We start from the raw sequence: 18,856 nt of genomic DNA on the forward strand, positions 1-18,856 counted from the left end.
TGTAGTTGGGTTTCAGTAATAAATAGAACACCTCCCTTCATCAGTGCCATATTCCCATCACCAATGCTCCTTTTTTCCCTCCTCCCACACCCCTTCCCTGCCAGTATTTGAGACAAGCTTTCTACTTCTATCATTCATTGACATTGTTATAATAGTTCTCAGTGTAGTTATTTCTCTAACTGCACTCACCACTCTTTGTGGTGAGCTTCATATTGTGAGCTAGTCCTTTTGGCCCTCATCTCTGGCCATTATTACAATAATGTCTTTTTTCTTAAACCCCATGGATGAGTGATTATGTGTGTGTCTCTCTCCCTCTGACTTATTTCACTCAGCATAATAGATCCCATGTACGTCCATGTATAGAAAAATTCATGACTTCATATCTCTTGATGGCTGCAAAATATTCCTCTGTGTATATGTACCACAGTTTCTTTAGCCATTCATTTGTTGAAGGGCATCTTGGTTGTTTCCAGAGTCTGGCTATTGTAAATAGCACTGCAATGAATACAAGTGTGAGGTTGAACTCTACTTCTGACATTGCAGTTCTACTATTAGTGTGGGCCCTCCAATGCAAGCACCTTTCTATGTACTACTTTGGCTTGCACACCTATGCTCGCCACATGTTTGGGAAGCAATGTGTGTGTGTGTGTGTGTGTGTGTGTGTGTGTGGCCATACTCATTGGATTATTGATCCTACACTAATCAGTATTCATATTCAGCCCTAGGGGGTGATCTAGTGATGGGATTACAAGATTCCTCCCTACTTAGTATTCCTTCTCCATCTTAGGGAGTGGCCTGGTTCTTTTGAATAAAAGCCTGGGTTTTTTGAAAGGAAGAGGCTCATTCTTTCATCTTCCTCATTAAGCTGCTTTCCTTCATAGGAGCAGAAGGCTTGTGTGGTGGAATTCCTGGCTTGAGTGTTGGAATTTCTGAACCCCGTTTTTACACCCTTTCACTGTGTGGATTATTTTCTGCTCTGACGTTTGCTTCCAGACCTGTGTCTCACCAGATCCTAGTTTGGGAGCCTGGGGCTCCACTTATAGGTGTTTATATCCAGGTTCTCAGGCACACACTTTAGACTCATCATGCAGTGGTGGGTAGGTAGAGAGAAAACTGAGCAAGCAGAGCACCAAGGAACTTTGCTTTTTCAATTCTTAAGTATTTACAGGCAACATGCAAATCAAACACTTTTGAAATGTACTGCACAAAACTGGAAAAAGAGCTATATTGGCTGGGGGGGCAGGAGATGAGGGTTGTCACTATTTGGAAACAATTCCCTCTCATGCACAACCTAACCTTATTTAAATGAAAATTTCAGAGTTAAGCATGGGTGTGCAGTAAAGGGGAGCCCTATTTGCAGGTGAAGGGCATGTGAGTAGCTGGGGAAATCGGATACATAGTGGTTGATAGAATCTAAGTAGATTCCAGAGTTCCTGGGTCCTGGGTTACATTGATATTTTTTTTTCTTTCTACTTCATACCATATATGGACTCCAGAACCAAGTGGTGACATCAGAGTGACTCTTAACTCCCAATTTCTGAGCCACAAAAACTACGAAATTTTCCCAGTCAGAAAAGGATTGCTTTTTGTCTTGGTGCAGTAGATGACTAAGATGCTCTGCAGGTGGATGTCCCTTGATTCATCAACCTCTTGTCCCTGCTTCAGTCAAGAAAACCAAGAATGGGGTCGGAGAGATAGCATGGAGGTAAGGCATTTGCCTTGCATACAGAAGGACAGTGGTTTGAATCCCAGCATCCCATATGGTCCCCTGAGCCTGCCAGGGGAGCAATTTCTGAGCATAGAGCCAGGAATAACCCCTGAGAGCTCCTGAGTGTGACCCAAAAACCAGAAACCAAAAAAAAAAAAAAAAAAAAAAAGACCAAGATCATTTGGAAATTCACGCAGTGTAGAAACATGTTTTTCAGAGAAGTGGTATGTTTTGCTTCTATCTTCCCATTTATTTATTTATTTTTCTATCTTCCCATTTAGTGGGAGCTTGGACGTGACTCTCCCTGGCTTGGAGGTTGGAGGTTGGAGGTTGGAAGTTGGAGAGAGAGGGGAGACAGTGTTGCTGCTGTTTTATTGATTGAGAAAATTACTGCCTGGAAAGAAAATCATGATTGGGTTAGTAAGGAAGAAAGGGAACATGTACTAGAAAGGCGAGTATTGCACTAAAATAGATTTATTTCAGACGTGCTCTGCATTTCTGCCTCCCAACATTTTTCTCATTGAGGGGCCTAGAAAATAGGGCTGGAAGGCAAGTGAGTATGAAAGTAGAGGCTGCTTTTGACAAGGAAGCTTGATTAGAGTCATAGCCAGAGAACCCCAGGGAAGCTCTAAGGACCAAAAGGGTCAGACCCCCACAAAACAGCAGGCCATTTGTAGTTGAACTGTTGGAGGGAAGGGTCTCCCAGGTCAAGTATCTCAGAGATGGACAGGCAGGAACTTCAGTGAGTAGAATTTTCAAGAATAGAGACTATGTAGGAACAGACACATGACCGAGCCTACGGAGTAACTATGTGACCCCAAAAAAGGCTCCAGATATCTTGGGATCCCATTTGGGGAGCTCAAGAGTTGCCCCACTCTGAGAGACAGCCAGCTCTTCCTACTACCACCCACCCCTGATCAGTCATAGATATGGGAGGGGATGTAACTTTATACCAAGGGCAATGCCCAAATTCAGTCTTAGCCAAGATCCCTCAGGTGCTTGGGGGATGGATTTTTTTAGTCAAAACGGGGTGGGAATTCCAGGTTGATCTCCACATGTTCTTTTCTGGAAGCTTTGTATTCTATGATCCTGGAAAATAGCCATGATCTTCCGCAGAGCACCTTTGGTGGTTATGCAGAAAACAAAAAAAGGCATGAAATCTAGGTCTCACCCATAATGCCATGGGGGTTGTTCTTATTAGGATGGGCATCCCAGCAGATGTCTAAGGTTCCAGAAGCCTGCAGGAGTAGGCTGCCAGTCTTGCATAGCACTGAGGGTTGACGAATATATTTAACACACTGCTGTTTATTTGAATTCAACTAGACTGTTCTGCGGCATTTAATTGTCATGGACATCATGTAGCACAAGGCAGCTGAGAGACTGAAATGAGCTTCCAATTTGTCTTTGGAAAATTTTCTCCATTATGAGACTAGAAAGATTAAAGGGATAATAATACCTTCTTCCCATATCATGCTTTCCTATTAGCAGAGAGCTTTCATATGCACATTATCTTATTTGAGCTTTATGGTAGTTATGTGAGGAAGTTACAACAGGAATTACTCATCTTTGAGGTGAAAAAATGATAACTTTGGAAAATTTATTTTAAATGTTTATTGAGATTCATTGGTTTGCAATGCTATTAATAATAATTTATCATGCAAGTAATTTTTCCACCTTCTATTCCACAAATGGGTTACAGCTTCATTTTTTTTTTAACCTATATCCATTGTCTCAAAATCCAAGATGACAAAAGCATGATGGCCAGTGAACAAGACAAATGCTCTTTTCTTGGGCATATCTGGTTTTTACTCCTTCTCTGGTCTCTGGAGCTATAATACAAAAGGAAGCAGAAATAATACAACCAATACAACAATATGTCGCCAGAGAACATGTGGCATTGCCTTGCTGGATGCCTAGAGAGTGATCAAGAGATAAATGAAAAACAAAACTCAGATGGCACTAAGGACTATAATGAAGTGACAAATATTTTGGGGGAAAAAGTGGAGCCAAACTCACAAGAGTCTTGGGAAGACAATGGGCATAAAAATTTGAACAGCATATGCATGTACCATGCTGCTGATGTATGTAGGTCCATTCTAACCTTTGCCCAACTCTCTTGTAAGTTCTGAATTAAATATCCATCCACAAAGACCATCAAGGAGACAAACAACATTGCAATGAGGCATGGAGTTTATTTACCAGCATGCTGTGGTCACCCCTTGTTAGGCAAAGACCCCTTAGGCAAATTTCCAAATACTTCTATAGGGTCACAGATGTTTCAAACCATCACATTTAATCTTTAAGTTGATTGGCTATTGTCTAGGGTGTTTCTTTTTATGGCTAGATACCTAAAGTAAAATATTATAATTATGGGGCCTAGGGGTGTGTCAGCCGAAGTAGTAAAGGAGGAGCTTAGTTGCCTACTGGGCACCCATGACCTAGTCTGCCAGTAGGCCCCTGGGTATTGCTAGTTTATCTAACTGGTTTACTACTCAAATTTAGTCCTCAAATTTCCTGAAAAAACTGGCTGTTCTGGCTTAGTTTTTGTTCCTTAAAACTTGAGCCTGTCATGGCTGTACATAAATTCACAGCAAAGCCAGGTTATAGTTAATTCTAAATCAAACTTTATATCCTAACACATTGCCCCCATTCAGACAATGAAATAGCTCATGCATGCTTATGCTACTGGCCAGCATCTCCCCTGCTTCAGCCTTCCCACTTTTTAAATGTTTGGCCAGTGCCTTTTTTTGAGAACCAACTCATTGGGCTCAGCTCTCACAGGGTCCTTCCAGTTCCTGGGTTTAAATAATATTGAACCCGAGGGAACCAGCTGGCCTGGGAGTGAAAGTGGGGTTGCTTTTTCCAGAGTTGCCTGTTGGTCTCTTTTTTGGTGGGAGGGTAGTACACCTGGTGGGTTACTCCTGGCTCTATGCTCAGAAATTATTCCTTACAGGCTCGGGGACCATATGGCATAGAACCTGAGTTGGCCACATGCAAGGCAAACACCATACCCTGTGTGCTATTGCTCTGACCGCCCCCTTTTTAGAATCTCACCTTGATCCTTCTCCTGGTGGCAACATATCTAATAGATAATGGGAAATGTAAAGAATTTGACTTCTGGGGGCCAGAGCAGTGGCGCAAGGCGTAAGGTCTCTGCCTTGCCCATACTAGCCTAGGACGAACCACGGTTTATCCCCTGGCGTCCCATATGATCCCCCAAGCCAGGAGCAATTTCTGAGCACTTAGCCAGAAATTACCCTTTAGCATCACCGGGTATGGCCCAAAAACCAAACACCAAAAGAAAAAAAATGAATTTGACTTCTAAAATAGATTCTCCTCATTCTTCTAGGCCTCTGATTTATTGCTAGCTTTGTGAAAGTTGAGTAATATAGCTATTCAATGATCACTTGAGGCATTTCTGGGTGGAGAAGATCCCACACTGAAAGAACCAAAGCTCTGGGTGGAAGTTGAGTGGACTGGAGGGAAGGAGGAAGAGAAAAAGGGAAGGAAGGGAAGGGGAGGGAAAGAAAGAAGGAAGGAAGGAAGGAAGGAAGGAAGGAAGGAAGGAAGGAAGGAAGGAAGGAAGGAAGGAAGGAAGGAAGGAAGGAGGGAGGGAGGGCGGGAGGACGGAAGGAAGGAAGGAAGGAAGGAAGGAAGGAAGGCAGGAAGGACGGAAGGACGGAAGGAAGGAAGGAGGAAGGAAGGAAGGAGGAAGGAAGGAAGGAAGGAAGGAAGGAGGGAGGGAGGGAGGAAGGAAGGAAGGAAGGAAGGAAGGAAGGAAGGAGGAAGGAAGAAAGGAAGGAAGGAAGGAGAAAGGAAGGAAGGAAGGAAGGAAGGAGGAAGGAAGGAAGGAAGGAAAGAGGAAGGAAGGAAGGAGGAAGGAAGGAAGGAAGGAGGAAGGAAGGAAGGAAAGAGAAAGGAAGGAAGGAAGGAAGGAAGGATGGATGAATCAGTTTGATGAAACTGCCAGCCTATCTAGGAATTCTCCCCAGTTCTGAGCACCATCAGATGTGACCCAACTACAAATAAATAACAATAAAAAATTATCTTGAACAAAATGACCCAAATAGGATCAAAAGGATACTTCATGTACCCTTTGCCTGAACTTGCCCTGATTCAACAGCCATTGTCCCTTGACCTTAGACACCATGTCTCATGCCTTGATTTATACCTGCCACTCGCCTACTTTATACTTTTGAACAGTTGTCCTGATCATTGTGATTCTTAAACCTGATCCTTCTGCTTGCACCTGCACCAACCTGGATCCCTCTCAAATAAGCCACAAGAGCAGAGAGGGTAAAGACATCTACAAGGACCTCCTCTGTTTCAGGTTTTCCAGATGGCCCGAGGTATAAAAAGGAAATATGGGCTTTTGAGTCTGAGACACATTTCCTCTGGCTGCCTATAAGCCTTCCATGATATGTCCAATACACATGTCAGCTGCTCCAAGTACTCTTCATCTACTCACTGCAAATTCTTCCTCTCCAGACTTCTCTGCTGTGGTTTTTCTCTGCTCCACCCTGTGCAGTGCAAGGGAGTCCATTGCTTAGCAGCTGTGAGTGTAGTACTTCCCTCCCACCTTTGGTAGAGACAAGAGCACCCATTACTTGGACCGAAACAACAAGTCCTGAGGGTTTGCTTTGTAATCAGTGGTTGAGTAGACAGTGAATGGGCAGAGATGGGAGCAGAAAGAAGCTGGACTTTGGAGACATCTCTCCCAGTCTCGCTTGCCCCTGGCTTGTCATCCCTCCTGAGAGAGAAATAAAATACAGTATTAGCATAAGGATTAAATGAGTTTATTCATCAAGTGCTCAACAAGCAGGAATAATCAACAAGATTGTTAGGGCGCTTTCCTGGGACAGGGTCCATCATTGATGAATTAGGGCTGGAATTAGGGCTGGTGGTAGGAGACAAGAAACTAGACTCTTAGTTTCAATGATGCAGCCTGTCCTAACCTGGTTGTCCAAAATCCTGGGTTTGGTGGATGTTTTGGGATCATCTTGAATACGATCCAATATATATGCCCTCTACTCCCTGCCCAACCTGTAGTGAGGGCCAGAAAAACACAATCCTACCCCCTCCAAGTTGCAGAGACTCTCTGAATTGAAGATGGCAACTGAGGATGAAAAGCTGAAACCAAACAACCACAAAAAAATGTCTAAACCGCTAACAGGAACTGGTAGAGCATCTCCAACTGCTGGATAATAGAAAGTGGAGCAATGGCGCCACCAAATGGTGCAATTGTGAATACCATGTTGATGGCAGGCTCGGCATTCGCTTTAATATCCTCAGTTAACAGACATTAGAGCCAGTGTTGAAAGCGTTTGGTTGGAGGGAAGTTGAAAGTGGTTCTTCCCATCCTAGACATAGACCACTTCACGCAGTTCAGGCAAGACAGTGAAATAAGGACAGCAGAGCTCTGAATCCTCGCAAGAGGACAAGAAGAAATGGGGTTGGAGTGATAGTATAGTGGGTAGAGCTATACTATCCACATCAACCTGGGTTGATGAACCACATATGGTTCCGTAAGCCCCTCCAAGATTGATCCTTGAGAGCAGCGCAGCCAGCAACAAGTCCTGAGCACTACCTGGTGTAACCCCGAAACAAAAACAAATAATGACACAGGAAACATTTGAACAACAACAACAACAACAACAGGGGCCAGAGTGATAACACAGAGGTAGGGAGTTTGCCTTGCACACAGCCAACTCAGGACGAACCCAGGTTCGATCTCCAGCGTTCCATATGGTCCCCTGAGACTGCCAGGAGTAATTTCTAAGTGGGTGTGGCCCCCAAAGAAACAAACAAATAAACAACAACAAGACAATGGTTAGGACCACACCCATCTATGTTCCAGGCTTACTCCTGTCTCTGTGCTCAGAAGTCACTCCTGGTGGGGCTTAGAAGACTGTATAAGGGGCTGGAGAGATAGCATGAAGGTAAGGCATTTGCCTTTCATGCAGAAGGTCATTGGTTCAAATCCCGGCATCCTATATGGTCCCCCATGCCTGCCAGGAGTAACCCCTGAACACTGCCGGGTGTAACCCAAAAACCAAAAAAAAAAAAAAAAAAAGAAAAGAAAAGAAAAAAGAAAAAAAAAAAGAAGACTGTATAAGATACCTCTGGTGGGTTATGTGTGAAGCAAGTACTTGTTTGCTGTACTATCATTCTGGTCCCCTGGAGTCTGCATTTTTGTTTTGTTTTGTTTTGTTTGGGACCACACCCAGCATTGCTCATGCATCATCTTGGTAGTTCTTCAAAGATCATGTGTAGTGGCAGAAATTCAAAGCAGGGTTGCTTGTATACAAGAAAATCATCTTATGATCCCTGCAGGCCCCTGAAGCAAGGATCATAGTAAGGACCATGAACAAGTCTGGAGGCATGTCCAAATGTGTTCACACATGCCTGCACACATGTGGACATAGCATAACACAAATTGCAGCCCATGTTTGAAATCAAGTACTTGCTGCTTGGCTTCTATTTAAGTATGTGCCACACATTCTAGTACTCAGCAGTTCTGGGACCCTGAGCTTGAAATGGAAACAAATCTGCCTTTCTTGCTTTTTGTGTGTTCTGAGAAAAGCAGCTCCTCTGGGCTCTGTTCCTATGGAGAGAGAAAACAGTGTTGGAAAGAAGTTTATTCTGTTCTTGTGTTTTTCTTTTTACCCCCAGAGGTCAGAGAGAGGGGCTAGTCCCCATCACTTAGGAAACATGAATGCAAGGGAGAGAGTCCACTGTTACCAAGCTGTGCAGTTTGACTCTTCTCTGTTTCTCTTTTTAATATATATTTTTGTAGCACCATGGTTTACCAAATTATTCATTATATAGTTGTGTCAGGAATTAAAATTTTCCACACTCATCTCACCACCAGCGTGACCTTTCCTTCACCGGTATCTCCAGTTTCCCACCCATCACTCCAGTCTTCCCCTTTTGCAGGCACAAAAAATTTTTTTTACTTCATATAATTGTTAAAACAAAGGGGAAAATGAAATGGTCAAAACTTATATCAATAAAACCTAATTTTTGACCACTATAATATTTCACAAGGGCATAACTGAAGTCATTGTCTGAGGATTTACTGGGCTAGTTGGTGCCAGTTGAGCCTCTGTGCTATTGTTTTAACTCATTGAGCTTGGTGGTCTTCTACACAACTTTCCCATCAGATTTGCTGTGATCCTACTAGGATGCCAGTACGATAAAATTTGGAGGTGACCTGCAGGGCTGAGAGATCTAAGCTATATATGCAGCTAGAATGACTTGGTATCTTGGCAGCTTGGTGAGGTACAGTTGTGAAGCTGAGCTGTTTCTATTTTGGAGGGTGTTAAGTGTAGCTGTGGGCTGTGTAGAAGTTCAGCTGCATCATGTTCTTTTGTAGAATAGTGGTGGAGCTGGACAGTTTCTCTACAGGTAAGATGGCAGGTTTGTGCAGCGGCTGCTGAGTCTTTCTTGACCTCAGTCTCCTCATCTGTAGCAAGAGGGAATTTGTTTGCATAAATCTGAAGTTTCCTTCAGTATCCCAGAATTCTCTTGTCCTGGATTTTTGGCCCTGAGATCCCCTTACTACCCCCAATTTGGGACTCAGTCCAAGTTGGCTTGGTCTGACCATTGACCTCTGCCATTGATCTCACTATAAAGTTAAGGATCTCTAATATCTCATAGATTCATGAGGGGAGGTTTGACTTTTGTGGCTCTGATGTAAATGTTTCCCAATATCTACCCAGCCCACCAAGGGCAAAGAGTTCTGGAGAGGGGTGTGACTGTGCCAACTGAAGCAGTAGCTTATGGGTGTAAACTATGGGCTTCCCTTGACAGCATGTGGGGAGGCTTTCACCCAGCTCCCCTCTTTTTTTCTCCCAGAGGAGTGGAGTATGCATGGATTAAAGGCTACCAGATTGTGCATTTTTGTGATTGATGATAGCTCCAATTACAAAGGCATTTGAATGCTTAAAGAGCCACATCTTCATTAGCCATTCATCTGTTGTTTTGACTGAAAATATGAGATCCAAACTACAACTACTAAACTTTAAAATGTGCCTATCTAGGTGGCAGGCTTGGGTGGGGGGAACAGGAGGGAAGGGAACTTGGGAACACTGGTGGAAGAAAGTTGACACTGATGATGAGATTATTGCTAGAACATTCTATATCTAAAACTCAAATATCAATCTTTGAAAATCATGGTTCTCTAATAAAATTAAACATTTTATAAGTAAATAACTTTTTTAAAATAAATATTTTCAATCCAAAAAGAAAAGAAAAGAAGAATTGATAAAGTAGGTACCCAGGGGTCAGACACAGAGTACTGAAGACACCAGTGCACATGGACCATGTGAAAGTGGCTGTTTGGGGACCAGAAGTCCAGCTGTGAGACTGGAAGTCAGCTGAGAGAGAGAGAGAGAGAGAGAGAGAGAGAGAGAGAGAGAGAGAGAGAGAGAGAGAGAGAGAGAGAGAGAGAGAGAGAGAGAGAGAATGTTAGCTTTGGGGCTCAAAACAAAGCTTCTGCTTTCTAGAAAAAAGAATGAGGGTGAGTGTGAGATGCCTCTGTCACAGAGTAAGGTACTTGGGTGGGATGGGGGGCAAGTATTAGCCTTCCTGCAACATTCTTTTGATCAATCTCAGCTCCTTAAAAAGTTCAGTTGGGCCTTGTGGGGAATCCTGGCCACCCAGCATCCTTGTGGAAAAACCCCTTTTCTCTTTGGTTCAGTCCAGATTGAGCTGGAATTTTCCAGAAGAAACTTTTCCTCAGAAATGAGGAAACCTAACAATCACAGAGGCCTGAGGAAAAACCCCACTCACTGGGGTGGAGATTTCCAGGGCACTGAAAATCCAGAGTGAAGTTGGGGAACAGGTGAAGGGATAGTAGTCTTGAATGTACCTAAATTAAAGTCTACTGGAGTCCCTCATAAAGATCCTCCTAAGGGCCTGAGTGTATCCTTCCCTTTGAGCTCCCCACACATATACATGCATGCCAACCTCACAAAGTCACAACCAGGGCTAGACTTGGAAGTCCCCAGGCATCTCTCTGGGATCTGACCCACCTTTCTAGGATTTACTTTCCACATCCATCTTGAAAGGATGAATTTCCACATCCAGGCACCTGGCCTCCTGGTCTAGTATTCACTCTCCTATCTAGGATGGCCCAGGGCTAGCACTGGAAAAGATGCATGTCCTTCCACAGAGAAACCTCTCAGCATCAGAATTTCCAGACCCAGACCCTGACCCTGACCAGGCACAGCCCTTGGTGGCTTAAGAGAAGATGCACAGGATTCGAGGGGGATCTTGAAGACCTGGGCCCTGGAAACCTCGAGAAAAAGGAACTGAGAAGGTGGCCTGGGAGGAAGTGATGCAGAGGAATGTAGCCTATAGAAGGAGATGTTGAGGGTAGTTTATGGAAAGAAAAATTCTTCTTAGTGGGTCTTTTGTTGCAGGTGAGACTGGACCTGACCATACGGAGCTCAAGGAATGGCTCCCTCCAAGATTCAGAGGCCCTAGATCTGTTCAGCTGTAGGAACAAAAGTCCCCATATCCCAGAACAGGCCCATTCAGGGGACAGGAGCAAGGTGGTCTCACCCTATGAAACTAAAGTTCTGCCCAAAGTGCCCATAATATTGGTGACTAGTTTTGGTGGCCAATGTGACCCAGTTTCAAAGCCTTCAGCAGTTCGAGGCCCTCAAAGGTGCTGAGTTCACAATGGCCTGTGGTCTCTGACCAAACAACTCTCCACAAGCTGAGCAGCATCCAATGTCCTGGGAGGAAGAGACTGTGGTGTCCTCCCTCAGGGTTCTGCTTATCTACCATCCTCCTTTCTTCTCCCTCTCCTTTCCTCACAGGTGTACACACTTTCACACACACATATACTTATCCTAACTGATACACATATACATACACTCATATATAATTTGCACACACATACACACTCCACACACATTCATACATACACTCATCCACATATTCACACACACCCATATAGGCAAACACACGCACACATACTCATATACACAAATACACTCACACATACGCATATGCGTTCCTGCACACTCACTCATACATCCTTTTTCTTGAATTGCTTTATAATTTCCGTGATCACTTTATTTGCTGGAAACTATCCTGAATTGATATAGTGCCATTTATTGAAATGTTGTGTTATTTTTTGGGCTACTTAGGTCCCTCATTCTTCTCTGTTTACTCATGATATAAAAAGGTACCCATAGAGATGTTTCTTTTTCATTTAGGATTGTCTTATTTAAGTCATTGTTTCAGTAGCATCTGCCATCCTTTTTGTTTGGTACATAAACCTCCTCAAACTGGTTTTGAATTGAATTAAGGGTATAAAAATAATAGCTGCAGGGGCTGGAGAATTGGTATACAAAAAAGATACTTGCTTTGCACTAGGTAGTCCATGGTTTGATCTTTAGCTCCACATATATTCCCCAGAGAACTTTCAAGAATGATCCCTAAGTTGGGGCCAGAGCAATGGCACAGCAGTAGGGCATTTGCCTTGCACGAGGCTAAATTAGGACTGACCTCGGTTTGATCCCTTGGAGTCCCATGTGGTCCCCCAAGCCAGGAGCAATTTCTGAGTGCATAGCCAGGAATAACCCTTGAACATCACCAGGAGTGGCCCAAAATTCAAAAAGAAGAAAAAAGAATGATCCCTAAACTGGCTCATGATATAAAGCTCACCACAAAGAGTGGTGAGTGCAGTTAGAGAAATAACTATACTGACAACTATGGTGACAATGTCAATGAGTGAAAGAACTATAATGCCTGTCTCAAATAAAGGTGGAAGGTAGAGGGAAGAGGAGGGAGACCGACAGCATTGGTAATGGGAATGTTGTACTGGTGAAGGGGGTGTGTTCTTTACATGACTGAAACCCAACTACAATCATGTCTGTAATCAAGGCGCTTAAATAAAGACATTATTTTAAAAAAATGATCCTTAAGCATAGAGCCAGGAATAAGCCCTAAACATTTCCAGGTATCCCCCCAAAAAATAACTGTATTCAAGAAAACCCCTAAAGAAATTATTATTATATTATTATTGTCATTGTTTTTCATGTTTTGTTCATTTTATCAGCAAAAATTATGTAATTGTATTTTGTCATTGAGGTTTTTGGGGGGTTGTTTTTGTTTTTAGTGTGTGGGTCACTTTCAGAGGTGCTCAGTGCTCAGGGATGACTAATTGGGGGAACTCAGGAAACCATCTGAGGTGCTTGAACCAGGTTTGGCTGAATGCAGACAAGCACCATCCCCTCTGGATAATCCCCCTTAATTACTGTTCATACAAGGTAAATCTTTTTTGGGGGGACACACCCAGGAGGGATTACTCCTGACTCTCTACTCAGAAATAGCTCCTGGCAGGCATGGGGGACCATATGGGATGCCAGGATTCGAACCACCGTTTGTCCTGGTGAGCTGCTTGCAAGGCTAATGCCCTACTACTGTGTTATCTCTCTGGGCCCTATACTAGGTAAATCTCGAGTGAGGACTGAAATTCTATATTTGGAAAGTGGCTTTCCATGTTTTGAAAAGTGTAAACAAAAATCTGAAAAATTATTAAGCTGGGCATGTGACATGGTAGTAGTACATGCCTGATATGTGTAAAGCCTCGGATTCCATTCCTGGCATTGTAAAAAAATAAAATAAAATACATCAAATTATCTATCTATATTCTTTATCTGATCATGTATTTGTCAGATCTCTTGCTATCATTCCCTTCAAACTGCAAATCACAGTTCATTACTAGATAATGAAATGAGGGAGTTCAAGAGGAACCAACACTCTACAACTAATTAAAAAATCATAACAGGCTAGAATAGAATAAAATATATGAAGATTACATTCCAATCATATTATCAGTCTAGATTAAAAATATCTTCCTGTGGGCCCGGAGAGATAGCACAGTGGCGCTTGCCTTGCAAGCAGCCGATCCAGGTTGGTTCGAATCCCGGTGTCCCATATGGTCCCCTGTGCCTGCCAGGAGCTATTTCTGAGCAGACAGCAAGGAATAACCCCTGAGCACTGCCGGGTGTGACCCAAAAACCAAAAAAACAAACAAACAAACAAACAAAAAAATATATATATATATCTTCCTGTAATATACATACTGAGATATTTTTGTGTGTGGAGTTTCTACTTAAATGCATTAGGCCATCTTGTAAAACACTCTTTTTCTTAGCAGAGGCTACAAACAAAATACTTTTTGGAACTTGGTCTTCCTATAGCTGCAAGCATCTTTTAGCTGCACCTTCTGTTTCTTTGTTTCATTGAATTCTTTCTCTTGCACCTCTTCCATTTTTCATGTGGTCAGGCCTGTCTGTCCTTTGTGATTTCTTATTTCAGTTGAAAAAAGAAATTCATCTTGTTTCTACAAAAGTGATAAATGATCCATTCTGGTTTTTATGTTAACCCAATTCCTACCAAAGCACTCTCTGGATGCCCCCCCCCCTCTTATAAAAAAAAAATTCATGCCAACTCAGCAGGAACTCAGGGTGAAAACACTGGTCTGGACCCAGCAAAATCCAGAGTTTGTGCTAATCCTGAGAATATGGCCCCTTCTTCCCTTTCAAGCACCAGGGTTTCCGCTGTATCTGCAGAATGAGGTGCAAATGCTGATGAAGCAAATGTTGAAAGACCAGAGCTACAGAGTGACAGGATAAATTTTAGAAATGTTGGAAAATGTTCAACATTGAGAATGTTGGAAAACAGAGAGCTACAGAGTGATGGGAGGGAAAACATCAACTTAAAATGGAACTTGGGGCCTAAGAGATAGTACAGTGAATAGGGATCTTGCCTTGTACACTGCACAGTTCAATCTCTGGCACCTCAAGGAGTGACTCCTAAGCACAGAGTCAGAAATAAACCCTGAATACTGCCAGTGTGATGCCCAAACAAAATAAAACAAAACAAGTGAAATAGAACTTTCCCAAGCACCTAAAAATGAAATGACATATAATAGATAATATGTGATATGGAATATTCTTTGGAGGATGGCATTAAATATGATATATATAAAGCTGAAATTATTTACAATAGACAGGTTATTCGCCTCTATGAATTATTATTCACAGGACCTAAAAATGATAGTAAGAGTGGTTGTCAGGGGGACTGAGAGATAGTATAGCAAGGAAGATGTTGCTTTGCTTGTAGCCAACCTGGGTTCATTCCTCAGGACTACATGTCCCACCTGGTGCAGCCCTGAAGGACCCCTAGCATCAGTGGAGTGACCCAAGTAGCCCCATGAGGCCTGAGCAGCACCACAGTCAGGCCCTTGATAATGATAAGGAGGAGGACGAAGAGGAGGAGGAGGAGGAAGAAGAGAAGAAGAAGGAGAAGGAGGAGGAGCATGTAGGATGTAATCCTACTTATAGCCTCACTGACTCCTTATCTTCTTCCTGGAAGGTTCATCTATTTCCATTCTTGATAAGGATACTGCAGCTCCAGACAGTGAGAGGATATCCCCAAGGCCACTAAGCCATAGGTGCCTGGAGTCTGATCTTGCAATTGAGCTTTTTGTCCCAGCCATAAGGTGCCTCCGGCATGAAATATGGGAGTAAGATGGGTGTCTGGAGACTTCCTAAGCATTGAGGAGGCTGAAAGGCATCTGGGGGGTCTAATCACTTCTTTGTGTCATTTTGTTATACCTTTTATAGACATATAAAACTATTTTTGGCCAGGTTCACTGTTTCTATGAATTGGGTACACTCTTCTCTAATCACGACATTGCTCTGAGAACCCCAGATTTTGTTCATATCCCCAAGATGTGCACAAGAGGTGTGTGACTCACTGTGCTAGCAGGAGTGAAAGTGATAGAGGCCCTGAATCATTGTTGGGTTCTGACCACTGTGACTCTGAGTAGGAAGAGATGGATGGTTTACTCCTTTGTTTTTTGGGGTTTTTTTTGTTTGTTTGTTTTGGTTTTGGTTTTTGGGCCACACCCGGCAGTGCTCAGGGGTTACTCCTGGCTGTCTGCTCAGAAATAGTTCCTAGCAGGCACGGGGGACCATATGGGACACCGGGATTCGAACCAACCACCTTTGGTCCTGGATCGGCTGCTTGCAAGGCAAACGCCGCTGTGCTATCTCTCTGGGCCCTGGTTTACTCCTTTGTAAAGATGGTTTTGTAAAAGATGGTTACACCTTTTACAAGATGGTTTACTCTTTTACAAAAGTCTGGACCTGGGGCCTGAGTGATAGCGCAGCGGTAAGGTGGTTTGTTTTTTTTCCTTTTTTTTCCACACGGCCAACACAAGATGGACCCCAGTTCGAATCCTGGCATTCCATATGTTCCCCAGAGCCTGCCAGGAGTGACTTTTGAGTGCAGAGCCAGGAGTAAATACTGAGTGCTGCCGGGTGTGACCCCCCCCCCCCAAATATGGACCTGCATTTAGAATCTCAGTGATATATTTGCGTTCAGAAATCCACTAGAGAAACTTAATTCATGTTGATTGCCACGAGCCTTTGTCTTATAGGCCTTGCTCCATAGGGCAGGCAAGAAGCTATTGAGGACACTGAAGAAGACTTGGGTGTGCATATTGTTCTGTGGGGGAGACTTTCCAATTGCCTGTTTTACTCTGAGGAATTTCTTTCCAATAATGGGATCTTGTCTTTTCACATGAAAGCAGATGCTGCCTTAGCAGTTCTGAAGAGAAGCAGAAAAGTTTGCTTCTCACCTACCACTTTGCAGGATTCCACTGATGGATCCCAGGAGAGTGTGCTCAGAGCACAGAGCAGCAGCATGCTGCCCATAGCACTAGGGATGGAATTACCATTACCATTGTGGCCCGTGATTCTTTCTCTTGAACTCATTATCCTAGTTATTAAGTCCATTTTGTTTCTTTACTTTTTCTTCTTTTTTCTTTTGGTTTTTGGGCCACACCAGTGGTTACTCAGGGGTTACTTCTGGCTCTGTACTCAGAAATTGCTCCTGGCAGGCTTGAGGGACCATATGAGATGCAGGGGATAGAATCCGGGTCTGTCCCGGGTCAGCTGTGTGCAAGGCAAACAACCTACCACTGTTCTTTTTTATTGTTGTTTTTGTTTTGGGGCCATGCCCAGTGATGCTCAGGGATTTCTTCTGGCTATGTGCTCAGAAATCACTCCTGGCTTGGGGGACCATGTGGGATGCTGGAGGATTGAACCGTGGTTCATCCTAGGTTAGCACATGCAAGGCATAGATGGCCTACTGCTTCTGCCACTGCTCTGGCCCCATCCTACCACTGTTCTATTGATCTGGCCCCTCTTTGCTTTTAATGATTGGATTTTAGGAAAGCATCTTTTTTTGTTTGTTTGTTTGTTTGTTTTTTGTTTTTGGACCACACCTGTTTGACGCTCAGGGGTTACTCCTGGCTATGCGCTCAGAAATAGCCCCTGGCTTGGGGGGACCATATGGGACGCCGGGGGATCGAACTGCTGTCCATCCTACGCTAGCGCTTGCAAGGCAGACTCTTTACCTCTAGCGCCACCTTCCCGCCCCTCCCTTATATTTTTGTTTTTGTTTTTTGTTTTTGGGTTACACATGGCAGCGCTCAGGGGCCCCTCCTGGCTCTATGCTCAGAAATCGCTCCCGGCAGGCTCAGGGGACCATATGGGACGCTGGGACTCGAACCACCGACCTTCTGTATGCAAGGCAAATAAATGCCTTACCTCCATGCTATCTCTCTGGCCCCCAGGAAAGCATCTTTTTTATTTTGTTAAACTGCAGCATATTTACAGAATGTTTTTTGTGTGTTGATATTTGTAAATTAGGTTAAATCACCTGGCATCATCTCCTCTAATTCTTTGGTTTCCAGAACACTTGTTAGAGGAACCAGATGCAGGGTAGGACCGTATGTCTTAGTTTACCTTTGTTGCCTCAGTGCAGTAATAGAATAATCCCAGTCATTATGTAATCATTGGTATCATCTTCTTTCCATTCAAATGTGTCCCAGTTGCAAGCTAAACCATATGGTCCTCCTCTTCATGGAAATATGTCATATGACAAGTCACTGTGATATGATGTAATCTGAGCCAAGAGCCTGAAGTCTGGCAAACAAAAAAATGGCAATGGATACTACTTGTTTTTTTTTTTTTCTTTTTTTCAGAGGAGAGCATGAACAGTCTCCCACCACCACAAATTATTCAGTCGAGTTTCCCACATTTGGGGAAATTGCAGAGGTCAACACATCAGAAAAAAATAGAGAAGCCTGAAAAAAATCACCTTCATGATCATGGTATGTTCCCTGCCAGGTAAGTATACTACTTATTTTTTTAATAGAGTTTCCTGTGGTGGTGTCAGAGAGCCTAGGGGTCACTCCAGACATTGCTCACCCTATCAATACAAGACCTGAGAGTTCTGGACTCAGGCCCTATGTTGCCAAGGGCTGCTAGGGACACTCTGGCAGATCTCAGAGAATATATACACACAGCAGTCCTGGAGATAGGATCAAACTCAATTCAAATAATAAGATAAAAGTTGAGGTCTCATCAATGGGAGACATGTGCTTCTTACCTTTTAACTATCTTCCTGGACACTCCATCCATTTTTTAAATTTCTTTATTTTTTGGATTTGGGGCCACATCCGGTGACACTCAGGGGTTACTCCTGGCTATGCGCTCAGAAAATGCTCCTGGCTTGGGGGACCATATGGGATGCCAGGGATCAAACAGATCTATTGTGGGTCAGCCACATGCAAGGCAAATGCCCTACTGCTGAGCTAACTCTCCGGCCCCTCTCCATCCATTTTTATACTATGACCCATTTGTTGGATTGCAGAAAGCTTTGGACCACCATCTATAAATATTTTTTAAAAATATATGAAATGCTTCACAAATTTGCATGTCATCCTTGCACAGGGGCCATGCTCATCTTCTTTGTGTTGTTCCAATTCTAGTATATGTGCTGCCAAAGGGGGCACTCTATAAATATTTTTAATCCACAAACTAAAACAAATTTGTTCAACGTAAAAGTAAATATAAATAGAGCTGGAGCGATAGCACAGTGGTAGGGCGTTTGCTTTGCACACCGCTAATCTGAGACGAACCTTGGTTCGATCCCTGGCATCCCATATGGTCCCCCAAATCAGGAGCGATTTCTGAGCGCATAGCCAGGAGTAACCCCTGATTGACATAGAGTGTGGCCAAAAAAGCAAAGCAAAAAAAGTTAATATAAATG

At 43.4% G+C, this 18,856-nt stretch overlaps 1 non-coding gene and 1 pseudogene across 1 annotated transcript; both read right to left on the reverse strand.

Annotated features, from left to right (window-relative positions):
- Nucleotides 1–17,785: 17,785 nt before the first annotated feature.
- On the reverse strand, nt 17,786–17,939 carry LOC126033562 (uncharacterized; annotated as a pseudogene).
- A 553-nt stretch (nt 17,940–18,492) lies between these two features.
- On the reverse strand, nt 18,493–18,599 carry LOC126027461 (U6 spliceosomal RNA). The gene has a single exon (XR_007502272.1). It is a non-coding gene; the product is annotated as a U6 spliceosomal RNA (small nuclear RNA).
- Between the last annotated feature and the right edge of the window lie 257 nt (nt 18,600–18,856).

This window comes from Suncus etruscus, chromosome 1 (assembly GCF_024139225.1).
Source record: "Suncus etruscus isolate mSunEtr1 chromosome 1, mSunEtr1.pri.cur, whole genome shotgun sequence".
NCBI lineage: Eukaryota > Metazoa > Chordata > Mammalia > Eulipotyphla > Soricidae > Suncus > Suncus etruscus.